The sequence below is a fragment of the Sardina pilchardus genome, chromosome 4 (assembly GCF_963854185.1).
Source record: "Sardina pilchardus chromosome 4, fSarPil1.1, whole genome shotgun sequence".
Taxonomy (NCBI): domain Eukaryota; kingdom Metazoa; phylum Chordata; class Actinopteri; order Clupeiformes; family Clupeidae; genus Sardina; species Sardina pilchardus.
The window spans coordinates 30,911,830-30,927,427 of NC_084997.1; the positions used below are offsets into that span (position 1 = coordinate 30,911,830).

A 15,598-nucleotide genomic window follows, 5' to 3' on the forward strand; every position below is an offset into this window, starting at 1 on the left:
TTGTTATTATTATTTGCATTCCAGTCCCTGCAGCTGATTGGTTCCCTTTAACTCTGAGAAGCTATTGGGGCAGGCATATAAAGACTATATTAGGAACACAACAGACTGGAAATCAACCTGTAAGGGAGACACTGGGATGCACTGATACTATAATTATTCCCCATTTTGTTCTCATATTGAAATACTTTTTGATATGAGTATTTTTTTTAAATAACCAGTCTGAATAATAGTCTGAAATGTCAGCACTAGTTGGGTCATCAGACCAGCTCACAGCAGTGAAGAGGGAAGAATTTGATGATTTCCTACAAGAGTTTTTGTTTACAACTCCAAAAGAGGAAGAGGAGCCTGGACAGGATCATGAATGTACGACTAAAATTTTCATGTCACCACCCGAGGAAGTTAAAAAGGAAGAACTATCGGATTCAGCAAAAAATGATCACACCGATTATTTTCCAAAAGGTGAGATTTTAAACAGTTTGTATTATGGTTTAAACTAATCATATTAGTGTCACTTTGTAATCATTATCACCTGATATATTGTATTGAGATATTGTGAAAATCTTCATTTTCTTTATTTCTGATGTTGTAGGAGACATTCAAATGATCCATGCTAACAAAAGAGTGCTCTCTGAGATACAAGAAAACAAAGAGTGTCATAAGCGCTCAAAGGGTCAAACAGCTAAACACAAACAGCATGAGCAGATACCCCCGGAAGTCCATACTGGAGAAAAGCCACATCAGTGTTCTCGGTGTGGAAAGGCATTTGGTTTTCTATCTCATCTCAAGAGACATCAGCTGATCCATTCTGGAGAAAAGCCACATCAGTGTTCTCAATGTGGGAAAACCTTTGCTAGAAAGGCTGCTCTGAAAAGGCATCAATGGATCCATCAGTCGATCCACACAGGAGAGAAAACGTATCAGTGTTCTCAGTGTAAAAAAAGATTTAATCAAAAGTCTAATCTCAAGAAGCATCAGATGATCCACACTGGAGAAAAGCCACATCAGTGTCCTCAGTGTGGAAAAAACTTTGCTCAAATGTCTAATCTCAAGGATCATCAGATGATCCACTCTGGAGAAAAGCCACATCAGTGTCCTCAATGTGGAAAGACATTTATTCAAAAGTCTACCCTCAGACAACACGAGAGACTCCACACAGGAGATAAACCACATCAGTGTTCTCAATGTGGAAAATCCTTTGCTCGATTAGGTTATCTGAAGGATCATCAGAGGACCCATACTGGAGTAAAGCCATATCAGTGTCATCAATGTGGAAAGGCATTTACTCAGAGATCTGCTCTCAGAGGACACCAGAGAATCCACACAGGAGAAAAACCATATCAGTGTTCTCAGTGGGAAAAATCTTTTGTCCAAAAGTCTGATCTCAATAATCATCAGATGATCCACTCTGAGATACAAGAAAACAAAGAGTGTAATAAGCGCGCAAAGTGTCAAACAGCTAAAGACAAGCAGCATGAGCAGATACCCCCGGAAGTCCATACTGGAGAAAAGCCACATCAGTGTTCTCAGTGTGGAAAGGCATTTGGTTTTCTATCTCATCTCAAGAGACATCAGCTGATCCATTCTGGAGAAAAGCCACATCAGTGTTCTCAATGTGGGAAAACCTTTGCTAGAAAGGCTGCTCTGAAAAGGCATCAATGGATCCATCAGTCGATCCACACAGGAGAGAAAACGTATCAGTGTTCTCAGTGTAAAAAAAGATTTAATCAAAAGTCTAATCTCAAGAAGCATCAGATGATCCACACTGGAGAAAAGCCACATCAGTGTCCTCAGTGTGGAAAAAACTTTGCTCAAATGTCTAATCTCAAGGATCATCAGATGATCCACTCTGGAGAAAAGCCACATCAGTGTCCTCAATGTGGAAAGACATTTATTCAAAAGTCTACCCTCAGACAACACGAGAGACTCCACACAGGAGATAAACCACATCAGTGTTCTCAATGTGGAAAATCCTTTGCTCGATTAGGTTCTCTGAAGGATCATCAGAGGACCCATACTGGAGTAAAGCCATATCAGTGTCATCAATGTGGAAAGGCATTTACTCAGAGATCTGCTCTCAGAGGACACCAGAGAATCCACACAGGAGAAAAACCATATCAGTGTTCTCAGTGTGAAAAGTCTTTTGTCCAAAAGTCTGATCTCAATAATCATCAGATGATCCACACTGGAGAAAAGCCACACCAGTGTTCTTAGTGTGGAAAAGCCTTTAATTGGAAGAGCAATCTAAAGAAACACCAATCAAAAAATACACCGTGTGGGAAAAGGCCTTTAGTCCAAAGTCTAAACTGAAAAGGCATCTGCAGAGTGGAGTTTATGTCAAGAGTGTGTATATGAACTACTGTCATGTTGGCTGGTTGTGTCATGCTACTAGTTGAGCATGAATTTGATAAAGTTTAACGCATGCTATTCGCTTTGTAGTAAAACTGTAACATTTTTTTAACAGAAGTGTCATGCCCATTGAAGTTAAGTGGGCACGTACCCCCTAGGATTTATCCTCCAATATTCTTTTTAATCATAACTTTCCAATTCTGCTCCATAATAATCCAGAGCCTATAACAACTCATTTATTCTTTTGGGGTGTGTAGTAAACGTACTAAAATAGCAAAAGACTGGTCATCAGCCCTTTTCCTAAAATTGGTGTCTGTAGCAGCTATTCCCATAGGAACTCACATGCACGTTGAGTGCACAATGTTTTTCTTGTGTTGAACTGTTACAGTTAAGGCGAGACACTACAGTTGAATAGGGTAAAATTTTCAAATAATAGGTATCACCATGAAACTTCCTCAGTTGATTACTTATACAAGTATGAGAAAAAAATGTATTACAAGTTTTTGAAATGTGTATGTTTAATTATGCAAATGAGGCATTATCTCATTAAATATGCATGATTTTGCATATATTTCCGGTAGATAGATCTGAGCATATGATAAAGCCAGGTGCAAAATTATTCTTTCATGTTGTTTACAAACAAGATTACAATAAAATTACAGAAGGATTTCAGGATATCTGCTTTCATTGCCTAGGAAATCCAAATATACTGTCCATAGCCTTAAAAAAACGATTTTTGCCATGCTTTTTTGATTAACATGTCACATAAATCAGGCCAGGAATGATGTATTAACAAATCCCTCTGTAAATGTCTTCAGAATACTGTTAAGTGTATAACTGGAAAGTTTGGTGTAGATAGGTGCTACAGAGGCTGAGAAGTATCTACCGGAAAATGACTCAAAACCGCAACTAGTTTTGAGAAAACAGCCTTGAAACACAGCCAATGAGATTCGTTCTCAGCTTAGACTCGTCTTTGAACTTTCGCGATTGGTTGCCAATACAAAGGAAATGTCCATATTTGGATTGCATGGCGTTATTCAGGAGGAGCAGGGCTTTCCAACGGTGTGAGACACGATATGATTTGGATCACGTTCGCGGGAGTACATGACATTTTAGAATGGGAACTTTTGAGAAAATGTGAAGAAATACATAGGCGCGAGCACACAAAAGTTCGTGAAATAAACACCTAAATGTGCAAATCGGACTTTGTTGTTGTAGTAGGGTGGTAGAATACATGCTAAGGTAGCAAACTAGCACAAAATCTCGAAATTGACCGGAGGTCACAAAAACAATGTTTTCAACTGCCGTGTCTCGCCTTAACCCGTTTAATCCCAAATTTTTCCCAGACATGAAAATATCAAAATCATGTGTCTTGAGTAACCCTTTGAAGTAATCAATTACTATTTTTTAAAATTTTAATAAAAAAGTGGGTGAAAAGGAGTGTTTTATTTTCGGTCACAATTGTGACCGCTAGGCAACTACAGAGTCAGATTTTGGGGATTTTCTCTTTTTTTGACACATTTCTTTGTCCAATCATCTCATTTCCAATAAATTCCAAACAGAGATGATATGGGGACATTGTCCCAGGTCTGTTATTTGCATTTAAATGTGTATCACAATACAATACTCAACATTGCCTCTGCAATTCTCTGCTATATTCTAAGTGTGCCGATTTTTACATAGAGAAGCCATTATATCACACTATTATACATAGCTATTGTAATAGCTGATTTTCTATGCTGTTCTTTATCTTAATTTTACTTTCAGTCATTACCTGCACATATCAGATCTAACTGACTGTCCAGATTTGATAATCATACCTCAAAAACAGTAAATCATTGTCCTCATTGACTACTATTTTACATATGTCACATATACAAACTAGGTGGTGGGGGGTATAATCAACTCGCCAGTCAGCCTGTTAGAGGCATAATGCCTAAATGTATGCTGAGACCTGCAATAGACATGAACAACCTTACCATGTTTACATAGAAAAGCCATTATATCATCTATATCAACTATATACCACAATGCAACAACCACCACATGTTGCAAAAAGAGATGCTGTTTGTCTGTTTATTGTAAATCAAGTTTTTAAGCCAAGTATACTTGCGTACACAAGAAATTTGGTTTCTGCATTTATCCCCTCCGTGAATTAGTGAACACACATGAAGTGACATCTTAAGTTACCTGGTCCCTTTGCTCCAAAGGCCTCATATTCATAAGGCTCTATGTCCCCAGTGTCCTATATCCTGGGACCTATGCTCATTCGGGTATCTACTATGTGCTTTATAATGCTGGAGGACCCTGGAAACATACAATGCTTGACCTGGAGAACACAGGACCCCTGTCCCTGATCCCAAATAACCCTGAGGAGCATAGGAGCCTGCTCTGACCTCAGTTATTGGCCTAATCTAGTGTCAGAACGGTGTGATATCCATTATTTTGCTCAATTTAATTCATTTTACTACTGGATTAAGTAAGGTTCTAAATACATAATAGGACACAGTCTGTAACGTGGACATACAATAGTGTCAGGACAGATTGATGAGACAATTATTTTTGATCACATGAAGCTGTGCTTCTGGTTTGTCTGCCTGGCCCCTGTGACATAGGCCCTTTACTGTGCATAAGTGTGTGTGTTGGGGGGTGGGTTGGGGGGCTGTTGGGAAAGGGGTGGGGAATATATTTTCTGGTAAGGTTGTTCATGTCTATTGCAAGTCTTTGCATACATTCAGCCAATTTGCCTTCAACAGGCTGACTGGCGAGTTGATTACAACTCCCACCACCTGTGACATATGCAATATAGGAATAGGAATATAGTCAATGGGGACAATGATTTACTGTTTTTGAGGTATGATTGTAAAATCTGGACAGTCAGTTAGATCTTATATGTGTAGGACATTACTGAAAGTAAAATTAAGAAAAAGAACAACATAGAAAATTAGCTATTACAATAGCTATGTATAATAGTGTGATACAATGGTTTCTCTATGTAAAAATCGGCACACTTAGAATATAGCAGAGAATTGCAGAGGCAATGTTGAGTATTGTATTGTGATACACATTCAAATGTAAATAACAGACCTGGGACAATGTCCCCATATCATCTCTGTTTGGAATTTATTGGAAATTAGATGATTGGACAAAGAAATGTGTCAAAAAAAGAGAAAATCCCCAAAATCTGACTCTGTAGTTGCCTAGCGGTCACAATTGTGACCGTCTTCATGTTCACTCATGCTATGAGAACGCTGAACAAAGTTCACATATTTCATTTGCATCCCTCCATACTAGACACCTTAAAGATTATGTGTACCCAAACTCTTTGCCCTATTTTTACATAAACATACTTTTCTAAGCTTTAGTTTGGGAGCTTTTGGGTGGAAATTTTCTGTTCAGGGTGCAACCAAAACATAAGCAGCTCTGACCATGTGACAAATTACACTACACATTTGGCACTTCACATATTTAACTGAGACCCTTTCAGGTTTCCATTTTTGGGGAAAATGTATTGATACTTCATACAATGACATCTGTAAAGGCACAGAAGCAAAAAAAAAAAATCGGTCACAATTGTGACCGTTGGGATTAAATGGGTTAATGTTAGGCTACAATTTGAATAGTTGCACTACACAATTAGCCTACAGTTTGGACAGCTACAGTCAATGGCCGGGTTTCCCAGATTCGTTAAGAAGCTCTTAAGGGCTAAGAACTTCTTAGGAGCGCTGTAAGAACGTTCTAAGAACGCTCCTAAGAAGTTCTTAACACTTAAGAGCTTCTTAACAAATCTGGGAAACCCGGACAATGTTGTTAAGTAGGCTAAGCAATAAATCAACTTTAAATTAGGATGATATTAACCCTTTCATGCACGCATTATGAAAAAAAGTGTCTAGATTTTTTTAGTATTGATTTTATTACTCTATATGAGCCCAATATTGAAAATGCTTTTATATAGAAGTTATGTTATTGTCCACGTATGTGGACAGTGCGCAACAAAGGGGTAAAAAATGATAAAATGTAATGACAGAAAATGTGGAAACTATGGCCCTCTACTTCCTCCATACTACCCACCCAGCCCTCTACTACCCCCATACTACCCACCCACCTCTCTACTACCTCCATACTACCCGCCCAACCCCTCTACTACCCCCATTATTGCTAGTATCAGTACATCCCAGTGTCTCGCGTACAGTTTGATTTCAATATTGAGGCCCCAGTCTGTTGTGTTCATAATATAGTCTTTTTGTGTGCCCCAATAGCTTATCGGAGTTAAAGCGAGCCAGTCAGCTGCCGGGACTGGAATGCAAATGAGAATAACAAAGGATTGTGGGAGGAACTTCCATTTGAATGGTTGCTACTTGCACGTCTGATAGTCAACGGGTGGGTGTGGCCATAACTCCAATAGCACAAACTCCACAAAGGAGGGCAGGTGGGGGTGGAGTGGAGGTGTGAACTGCTGGGGATTTGAAAAACTGTTCCAAACACACATCTCAATCTTTGCTAGTTTTGTCCAAGATAAGTGACACCATTAGAAACCTTTATTCTAGTTTCCAAATATATAAGTTTTAAAAGATAATGGACCAATGGCACTTTGTAAAAACAATAAAAGAAAATCCTCCAGTCCTCTCACCTGCAGCAGGCCCATTCAACTTAATTTGCATTTGAAAGAAACACTCACAAAGTGACCCATTTAGTCTGACCTTTTTCCAATTTGTGGTAAAACTACATAACATTTTTATATGTTCTTTTTACTTATATGGAGCCAACACCGTTGTTTTCAAGGTTAAAACTTCAAAAGTCTTAGCTCAATATATTTATAGTGTCTTTTTTACCTTTGACCTTTAACCTTTGAAAATCGTTTTTTAAATAGTTGTGTTTACACTGAATTATAATAAAAAAGTGATTTTATTACATCCACTTTACTCTCATATAATTATTGTTGAGGACCTCTAGAATAAAACCATATGTGCCACTTTTGTATAGATGTTTTTAGTTAGATGAAAAACTTAAAAATCTCAAGGTATAGCGGACTTCCTCAAAGTGCCTGAAAAAGCCCAAGACCTCCAAGTGTTATGTGCCCTTTCCGCCTAAAGTAAATATAATTATTCAGCATGTATAATGTACACAATCATGTCATCTTTTTATTAAGGGCTATGTAAACATTCTAAAACAAATTCCCTTCCAAAGCATGATTATCCTCTGCCACCCTCATTTACAGAGGGATAAAAGATTTACATGATTAGTATAACAAATATAATTGATGTATTTAAAGGGAAACTATTTATAACTGAACAGTTTCGGAGTCATTGGAATGGTTATATGTCTGTTTTGGGTTGAATGGTGGCCATCTTGCTTCCCTTTAGCGCCTGCGAGTGGAAAAAAACAACCTCCTGTGGGACCTGTGGCCCAAATTCCCCCTGAACTTCCAGTGTTGCCATCCCCATTCACTGTAGATGATTGTGTCAAGTATGATTAAACAGTAGGGGACTTATTTGTGGACCTGTGGGGTGTCCTACGAAGCTCGATTAGTGGCTTAGCGAGGTATGTTGCGCTCAAAGCCAGGGTATGCTGTCATATGAAAGTGGATTTGTTTTAGCGTCGCTGTATCACCATGGTATCTTATGCTCGCAACCAAACCTGGTCGGGAGCAGGTTATGTGCTTGTGTCACAAGGTGACTTGGGAGGGAACCAAACGTGTGGCAAATTGTTCCCTTGGGGAAGGCAATTGAGGGACACCGCCTGGAACAAGATGGCTGCCCGGGAAACAATAGGTGCGTTTGCGATGAACTGCGGCTGACTTAGGCTGACTTAGGCTGGCTTCATATGTCAACGAGAGCTGCAGAGTCTTAGCAGGAGGGGCGACTAGCACACGCAGCTCATCCCGGACAGTCTGACTGAGCTTATGTACCTGAAGTTACTCGCGAGAGACCTCGCTGGAGACTTCGCGGTAGATATCGCGGTAGATATCGCGGGATTTTGTATTAAATACAGTAAAACTTTTATTCTTACTCATTAAAATGAGCATGGTGACTGACGAAACAAATTGATATGATGTGTTTAAATAAACCACTGTTGTCATACAGTTAACAGGCCTGCATTGCAGCACATTCATTAAATATCAAGTGTTTTCCGTGTGTATATATTTAACCAACAGCATAAAATAGCAGAGTATCCTCACGTTTTCAGTAGGCTAGCCTACCGTTGTTCCAGAAATCACAAATAAGAAGGTATCCGTTCGATTTCTGTTCATTTTAGCAGATTCTAACGTAAGGAGCAAAGATTCTAGAACAGAGCAAGATGGATCACAGGGATAAGCTCCAGCGTCATCCCAGACGTTGGTTTTAGTGCAGTTGAAGGGCCGGGTTTCCCAAAATCGTTAAGAAGCTCTTAAGTCCTAAGAACTTCTTAGGAGCGTTCTTAGAACATTCTTACAACGCTCCTAAGAAGTTCTTAGCACTTAAGAGCTTCTTAACAATTTTGGGAAACCCGGCCATGATCCGTCTTGGTCCGCTCTAGTGTCTTGGGTAAGGAGGCAGAACGAGACACCTGTCATACTCGTCATGGGGAGATTCTTCCAAACGGCCCTATCACAACTTTGAACTGACGTCATTGGGGTGGGTTTTGGCCAGCGCAGTTGCTTAAAAACCAACTGCGCTGAACTGCGCTGGCTGAGCTAAGACGCAGTCTCCCGAGATCTTGTAAGGACATGTGACATGATGTCACGGGGGTAACTCCCACCGCGACTGCAAGAAGTCGGACATGATTTCTAACCAGTTTGCATTTCGTCTGTCCCAGTATGCACTCTGTTTAACCCAACATGCATCACATCAAGTCAGATCTGCGCAGATTTTCGTCAAGTCAAACGCACCTATCGGACTGTTTTAATTAGTATGAATGAGTTGCAGGTGTGATGTACATGTCAGCAAGGGCGGTGATTGGCAAATTGGCCACAGCCCTTACCCTTTTAAAGACATCGTCCTTTGGACGCGGGGAGAAGCCACACACAGGAGAAGAAGTCCACACGGAGCGGCCGCACGGGCAGGCGAGCGGACTGGACCACGTCGGCGACGGCGGCTCCCGACGGAGGCGAGCGCGGGGCTAGGCCCAAGATGTCCCAAGGAACCGGGAATTGCGCGCTGGGTCTGAGGCCCCACATCGATGCTGTATCAAGCGAGGGGAGCAACCATCTGCCATGCCTAGGGCATGTGGACTGAACCGAAAGTGTGAGTAGCAGTCGCAGGCTGCCGAATACTGCACCGGGGAATGGACTGTTTGGCCAGTTTTTAATTCATTGAACGAGCAGCAGCAACAGGCTGTATGCTGCGCTGACAATTGGACTGTTTGCACCTTTTTAATGAACCTTCTATGCCGTGTCGTGGATACCACCGTCCAAGGGAAGCCCCTGACCTCTGCCTGCTTGCTCACGAGTGCGTTTGCTGTGTTTGCCCAACAATAAGAACTTTATTTGCTGTGCCTTGCCTACACATTGTGCTATTGCCTTAATCCTTCCAGGCTGTTATGGGCCGACTGCGGACAGTGTACAGTAGCCACCAGCGGCAGTGTATTTCCCACTCCCCTTTCCCCCATTGTTTATGTGTTAACTTAAATAAATCCTCTCTTTTGTCTATTCCCCTTGCCTCTGTCGACCTTATTGCTTGGGTGTGGTCAATGCTCCCCTGTGTGGAACCGTAGAATGGGTGGGTGCCGGTGGCGCCCCCTACCTGTGACACTAACTTATAACTCAAATCGTGAAAAATCACCGCCCTCTGACTAATCTTACTGACTACTGATCAGTCAATTATCTTGAAAAACGAAGTCATCTCACGTGTGAGAATTTACTGGAGCAGCTCCGCCTCTTCAAACATTTTGAAACTCAAAGGCGCTTTTAACTATGTTGCGCATGCAGATATCTCGCCACTATGGACAGGCATACCATACAATATCTTATGACCATCGATTTTTTGATGTTATAGGTTAGACACTAAAAAAGACCACCCTAGATTTCGCTACCGCTCATAAATGCGGAAGTAATCATTGTTTAACCTAGGCTGTCTTGTGCATCTCTACGTTTCCCGATTGGTCAAAATCACCCCAACCACGAGAACGCGCACAGATCTGAGCTGAAAGCCTAGTTTGACAAATTTATCACATACCTGCTGTCGTAGGACCACTTAACATAATACCCGAGTTAAGGCTTTGTGCAGCCTCGATATGTCTAGATAATCTAGATAATGTCTAACTTGCTTCGTAGGATACCCCACAGGAAATTTAACTTGGTGTTGATCACAAAGTTCACCAAACACTCCAAAAGCGCATTTCCAGGGAAGCCGGGCTTCTCAAGGCGTGAATGGGCAGTGGGATGTAGGCTACCAGGACAAATTCATCTACTGCTCTAAACGTGGCTAGAACTCGTTGTGATTGACTGCATATGTCGGGATTGGAGAGGTGAGTTTCAAGTTCAGGGATGCGTTGAAGTTAGTGTTGGCAAGTTGCTGCTCAAATTCTCGTATATTTGTAAGCAATACAGTCGGTTTCTATTTGTTATGTAGACCCACATATCCTACTGTAAATAAAACTGTAATGTGGAGTTAGGTTGTATAGACTTTGTGACTTCCTTTCGTTTCAGTTGTGTAGCCTATTTAGGCTACGTTGTAGCCAGATAGCTCGCTATATAACGCCTGGCTACTTTATGCTAATGTTTACATGCATTTTAAAAGCCATATGATGGTCTTCCCCATCAGGGGAGATTCAAAACTAGAATGCATTTCCCGGTGGGAAAGTGCGAAGTGTGCTTGCTCCGACGCGCCACGAGAGCGCCCCGGCAGGATAAGCGACAGCTCGCCCTCAGGTCAAAGCGCCAAAGTTTGGCCAAGACGCGAAGCTGCTTCGAGTTTGGCGACGTTGCCCTCGATTGCCGAATTCTTACACTGACCTGACAAGTTGCCTAGGTTCATCAGTGGTATGTCCCAGAGCACCTCCAATGTAAAAATGTAGATGTCATCCCAAAGACGTAAAGAGATATGAGCCAAAATGCATTTTTGCTAATTGCGGCGCCCCCTAGTGGCCAAATTGCAACACATTTACTGAGGCTACTTTGGATGGTGTCCATAATCATCCCGCCAAATATGGTCTCGATACCTCACAGCGTTTCCGAGATTTGACCTCACTTCCTGTTTGGACGCTTCACCATCGAATTTGATTGGCTGTCACGGGCGAACGCTTTGATGTATGAAAATGAAATGTACACCTCTAAGGTCTGTAGACCTTGTGTTGAATTAAGTATGAGTTGTTCACGTGTAGCTAGCATGAAACACGTAACCACTGAAGGAAGGAGGGAGCCTAAGGAACTAGGCATGTTTCTAGAACAAATACGAGTAATGTTAGGAGTATAGCTATCCTGTTATGCGGGAACATCCGCAGTTTACTCACTGTTGAATAAGTTGCAATGTGTTATAGCCTCAAATGGATGGTAAAATAAACAGGACGACTCACCTGTTCAAATGATGTAATAGGATAAAATTTGGTTTTGATATGTCAAAGCAACCAGGCTGTTACTGGTTAACATTTCTGAATATGAAATCGATTTTGGATTGGTTGCATGTGATAAAAGCTATGCCATTTCCTGTCCAGACAGCATTCATATTCAGAAATACTGTACACCGGCAACAAAGACACACACACACACACACACACACACACACACACACACACACACAACTCTTTCAAACAGAAACGTCAGTCCGTTACATCTGCCTCTTGTCCACAAACTACTAACTGCGATTACATTCTAATTAAAATCCTCCTTGCCTCACGCACACCGCAGACAGGGCGACCGCTCTACTTCCGGTATTTCGCCGGCTTTGGGATTGATTTACCCAGAATGCTCAGGTCAATACAAATCATCCAAAACACACCGTCAGTATGAAACATCGTGTGATTGTCTAGTATATATACCAAATGAACACACATATCTTCTAACGGAGCAGAAGTCCATACTTGCCCCTCGGGGCCATGGCTTTGCTATGATCTGACCAGTCTCAGGATAAAGCACCCCAAGCATTCTTCTCTTTTCCCGCGCTATGTGCGCACATGCGCACTTAACACAAAAACGCGACCTAAGACGTGTGGTTAGCATGCTGAATTGCATGCTAGACGCAGGTTCGAATCCCGATGGAAGCCTACTGTAAAATCGGCGTGTATGTATATGGAAACCTTATACATGTTCTAATTATTACAATGATTAAATATGTTGTGTTGAACCTATAGTTAATGCAATACATATATTTTTCATTTACAGTATGTCTTTTTATTTCCTGTGTTAATGCCACTAAATTATACAATAAATATTATCATTATTATTATGATTAGCTATAAACGCTTATTATTATTATTATTATTAGCTATATAAACACTGTTTATTGCTTTAAAATTGATATAGGATCTTATTTGTTTCATAGGACACGACAACAATGATAACAGTATATAACAACACAATTTATTAGAAATATGAAGTCATATGACTGAATTAATGCATAATAAAGATCCATGAAATAGAATCCTCAGTAAAAAGGGGTCAAACAACAGCTTGGGCCTGGAAATAACTGGTCCCAGCCACTGGCTCTGCTGGATCTGCTACTGGTACTGGATCTGCGACTGGCCCCTGGAAGGGTGCATGGCCAGTTTTACACAGCACACACATCAATAAGAACGGGTGTAAGGTGTCAAAGCACAGGTGCAGAATAAGAACAGCACATCAGGGGGAACACACATCACATAGAATTATTACTATTATTTTTTTTACATAGCACATCAATCACAACATAGGCAATGTAAGGTGTCAATGCACAGGTGACAGCATAGGCAGTGTAAGGTGTCAATGCACAGGTGACAGCATAGGCAGTGTAAGGTGTCAATGCACAGGTGACAGCATAGGCAGTGTAAGGTGTCAATGCACAGGTGACAGCATAGGCAATGTAAGGTGTCAAAGCACAGGTGACAGCATAGGCAGTGTAAGGTGTCAAAGCACAGGTGACAGCATAGGCAGTGTAAGGTGTCAAAGCACAGGTGAAGAACACCGATAACCTGGTTTAGAACAGTGACCTGTCAGGGAGGAACAGACATGGCATACAATTCTGTTTTTTTTTTACAGGACATGCATCAACAACAGCATTGGCAGTGTAAGGTGTCAATGCACAGGTGACAGCATAGGCAGTGTAAGTGTCAATGCACAGGTGACAGCATAGGCAGTGTAAGGTGTCAAAGCACAGGTGCAGAACAACAACAGCACAGGCAGTGTAAGGTGTCAATGCACAGGTGACAGCATAGGCAGTGTAAGTGTCAATGCACAGGTGACAGCATAGGCAGTGTAAGGTGTCAAAGCACAGGTGACAGCATAGGCAGTGTAAGGTGTAGGTGTGTAAGGTGTCAAAGCACAGGTGAAGAACACCAATAACCTGGTTTAGAACAACGACCTGTCAGGGAGGAACAGACATGGCATACAATTCTGTGTTTTTTTTCACAGCACATCCATCAACAACAGCATAGGCAGGCCGCATTTTCTGCACTTGTGGCACGCCGGCCCGGGCAGCGGTGACTGTCCCTGTCTGTGCCGCTGCCCTCTGCTCAGCCCTCTTCCTCCTCGCCTATTCAGTTTTGTATGAAGAGACAGGCTGAGCAGGAGGTGCTGCCTGCACTGCTTGTTGTCCTTGCTGTCCTGTCCAGCAGCTGCAGTGCAGGCACCTGAGGGCCGGCGTGATGTGCGGCGGCCAGCGGCAGAGGGAGGACGTGTGGGGCTGGCGTTGTCCGAGGGAGCGTTGGGGGGGGGGAGGGATGGGGAGCACCCTCACAGTCTGCTGGGGCATTGAGAGGTCCAGGAGGAGAGGCTGTGTAGCACGAAAAGGTCCTGTTGCAGCTGCAGCAGCTGTTGGTGGTACGGCCAGGACAGCAGCTGAGGGGGCAGGCGGTAATGGCGCCAGTAGCCGTAACGGCGCTGGCAGAACAGGCACCGGTGCTGCCACAGCCGGTGCTGCTGCCAGTGTCACGGCCACCCTTGCTGCTGCTGTCGGCACCTGGCCTGTAGGCACCACCGTTGCTGCTGCCGAAAACATGCTGTTTTAACTGGGTGAAAGTGAAACTGAAGTTTTCCCACACATCCTCGTTGGTCTAAGTGTTCAGAAATAGTTGTGCAAATCCGTGATAAAACCTCCGTTTCAATAGCTAAGATAAACGAAAGGCCAAACTGCATGAACAAATTATGCATTCATAGCCATAGCGTTTCTGTTGCAATCAAAATCAACCTAAGCGAACATGGTCTCACTACCAACTCGTTGAACGAGGACGCATGCAGCCGTGAACGTCACTGCTGTTCATATGTCAATCATCACGTAAAGCCCGCCCTGTGAAATGTGATTGGTCCGAGCCGAAGTGTATCTCGAATAGTAGCAGCTGAACGGAGCAGTGCCAGACCGAAGTTCCCTGCCGAAAAAGAATGGAGGCGGGGCTAAACTTCGGTCTGGCATCCAGGCTAGAACTAGGCATGTTTCTAGAACAAATACGAGTAATGTTAGGAGTATAGCTATCCTGTTATGCGGGAACATCCGCAGTTTACTCACTGTTAAATAAGTTGCAATGTGTTATAGCCTCAAATGGATGGTAAAATAAACAGGACGACTCACCTGTTCAAATGATGTAATAGGATAAAATTTGGTTTTGATAAGTCAAAGCAACCAGGCTGTTACTGGTTAACGTTTCTGAATATGAAATCGATTTTGGATTGGTTGCATGTGATAAAAGCTATGCCATTTCCTGTCCAGACAGCATTCATATTCAGAAATACTGTACACCGGCAACAAAGACACACACACACACACACACACACACACACACACACACACACAAACAACTCTCAAACAGAAACGTCAGTCCGTTCCATCTGCCTCTTGTCCACAAACTGCATGTCGCTGAGTTGACTAGCAACGAAGACTTTCACATAAACACACACACACACACACACACACACACACACTTAGACACACCACCCCTTCAAACACAAATATCTGTCTGTTACGTCTGCCTCTTGTCCACAAACTGCATGTTGCACAGTTCACCCACATCTACCCACAATTCTTTGATTTATAAATAACCCCAGCATTAAAAAACTGCAATGTGTCAAATCTTATTATACAACAATTGGGTTCTATGAAGCTGTTTCTTTGTTTCTGATTGGCCGAGAGACGTTCCATGAGTTGAAATA

The 15,598-nt window shown here is 42.2% G+C and overlaps 1 pseudogene; it reads left to right on the top strand.

Moving 5' to 3' along the window:
• The first annotated feature begins 380 nt into the window (after positions 1-380).
• Positions 381-14,463, top strand: LOC134078969 (zinc finger protein 260-like; annotated as a pseudogene).
• Positions 14,464-15,598: the final 1,135 nt, after the last annotated feature.